The following is a 2,781-nucleotide window of genomic DNA, read 5'->3' as shown; positions in this document are numbered from 1 at the left end:
ATATATATATATATATATATATAAATTATAATTGAGGGTATCCATAATACCACCATGGTAGAGATGGCAGCCAAAGCCTGACTCCAAAAACTATATCAAGTATTCATACAGCACAAATAGAGAAATAGACAAATTAACTAGCAAAATACTGGCTAATCCCAGACCCTGGGTTTCTGGCTCTGTATAAAAAATATACTTTGCCTCTTCAGTAAGATAAACTAAGATACAGCACATGTATATGTATATACAACATATGAATACTTACATATACACACTACCCCAGTATGGCTGCTGTCTGATGACTGAAACAAGTAGAAGAATAAAAGAATATATAGATGTGTGTATACGTGTATGTCATCATCATCATTATCATTTAATGTCTGTTTTCCATGCTGGCATGCATTCAATGGTTCAACAGAATCTGGCAAATCAGAAGACTGAACCAAGCCCTGCTGTCTGCTTTGGCTTGGTTTCTACAGCTGGATGACCTTCATGACATCAGTCTCTTTACAGAATGTACTGAGTGCTTTTTATATCGAACCAGCAGCAGTGAGGTCACCAAGTAACTTGCAAGATAAAACTCCTCAACCAAGTGGAGTAGAAAAAGGAGTCTTACATTAAAGTGGAAACATGGCTACCTGAAGTGGGGAGAAAGTGGAGAGCGATAAGTAAGAAGATATTGAAGATGTGATGGGTAGGGAGTGTGGGGTGGATGGACAAAAGATTATAGATAGTAAGTGGGGTAATGTAATAAGTGGTACAAGTAGAGAGGGTTGTATCAGGAGGATGTGTTGTGAGAAAGCGATTCAACAGGCACAAATTGTGTGCAGGTACATGGAAAAAAGTGGTGGGATCTGCCACAGATGGTTAGCATAGGTGGGAAGGGGTGTTAAAAAGATGGGTTAGGGGAGATTTGTCAAAGGGCTGATTGTGTGCAGAGGTAGGGGGCATGTAATAAATGACATGCATTTATGGCCTTGATTTTACTTAGCTGCATGGGTCTTCTCAATCACAGCAAATAACCTTTGTTATCTCCTCCCTGAAGCTCAATATCTGATGATTCTTTCTCACCACTTTGTCCCACATCTTCCTGGATTTTCCTTTTCTACAGGTTCTCTCAACATTTATAGAGATTGGCACTTTTTTATGCAACTGTCTTCATCCATTCACATCACATGACCATACCACCACAGTCTTCTCTCTACAACGCTAATATGACTTCTTTTATAACAAATTTTTCTCTTAAAACACTGACATTGCACATCCTCATTTCTTTCAAGCCTTCACATCCTCTGCAGTCACAGCCTATGTTTCACTCCCATATAGCATAGCTATCCGTACACAATCATCATACAATCTGCCTTTCACTCTGAGGAAGAAGCCTTTTGTTACCATCAAATGTAATAGCTCTCTGAAATTCTTATTCTAGCAACTATGCTTTCAGAACCACCTCCTCCACTGCTTATTTGATCACCTAAGTAATAAACTATCTGCTACCTCTAAGGATCCTCCTGGGCATGTGAAGAAAGTCTATTTTCTGTGCATTCTTAGCATTTATTATATCTGCAAATCTGCTACACACATTGACTATTTTCTCTGTTAACCTTCCTGTCATTCCACTGCACTACTTATGTGTCCATAGCCTGCACTGGGTACACTGTATGGAATTTCATACCTATACCTTTTTTACCTGTCAAGCTGGGCCAATTCCCTGAAGAGATTAGTAATTTGTCTGCTTTCCTGCTTACTAGTACTTTGGTTTTTACTAAATTAATTCTAAGGCCATTTGATTCTGGGCCTTGCTTACACACCTGAAATTTCTTTTCTAATTCTAGTATATGTTCAGCAAAGTTATTAATATTGAGGAGCTCCCTAGGGCAATCAGTCTTGAAATCTTCTCTTTTGTCTTGGAGGACAAGAGAGGGCTCAGAACTAATCCTTGATGAACTCCTACTTACACAGTAAATTCATTGCTATACTCATTGTCAGTGTTAACCTTACTGACAACATTCCTGTACATGACTTGGACAGCTCTCACTAACTACTCATCTATCCCTAGGTTCTGCATTGACCACCTGTCAAAAGCTTTCTCCATGTCAACAAAAGCCAAGTACAGTAGTTCATTCATTGAATGCTTCTCCTGCAGATGCTTTACTATGAAGACAGCATTAGCAGTGCTTTAACTCTCTAATTAGTTGAACTATGACCCTTCCTATAACTTTCATGACCTGGTTTAGTAATTTGATACCTCTGACTAATAACTTCTGACTAAGGCATCACACTTATCTTTGTAGCAGTTGACTATAATCCTGCTAAACCAGTTATTTGGTATAACCCCCACCTGGACAACCTGATTAATTATATGGGTGACTAGTCCATATCCCACTCCACCAGATATTTTAAATATCTTGGTGGTAATTCCTGATGGGTTAGGGGCTGTCCCCTGTCTTCATATCCTTAATTGCTTCGTATGTGTGTGGGTGTGCGTGCACCTGTGCACGTATATATACATGTGTGTCAGATTCTGAGAGGTAAGGGTTCATGTCCAGTAGCTGTCTGTTGGCAACTTTTTCCACCTCATAAAGGTAAAATACCCAATCTTTCTGCTGTTTCTACGGTTTTACTGCATTTGAAATTTACTTCTCATTCTTTTTAATGGTGGTGCCCCAGCATGACCGCAGCTTTAAAACTGAAACAATTTTCAAAATTTAAAGAATTTGTATATGTATATAGAGATAAATAAATATATTTACTTATATATATATATATATATATATATAT

This window comes from Octopus bimaculoides, chromosome 2, assembly GCF_001194135.2.
Source record: "Octopus bimaculoides isolate UCB-OBI-ISO-001 chromosome 2, ASM119413v2, whole genome shotgun sequence".
Taxonomy (NCBI): domain Eukaryota; kingdom Metazoa; phylum Mollusca; class Cephalopoda; order Octopoda; family Octopodidae; genus Octopus; species Octopus bimaculoides.
The sequence above is the reverse complement of the archived record's forward strand: the minus strand, read 5'-3'. Positions refer to the sequence as shown.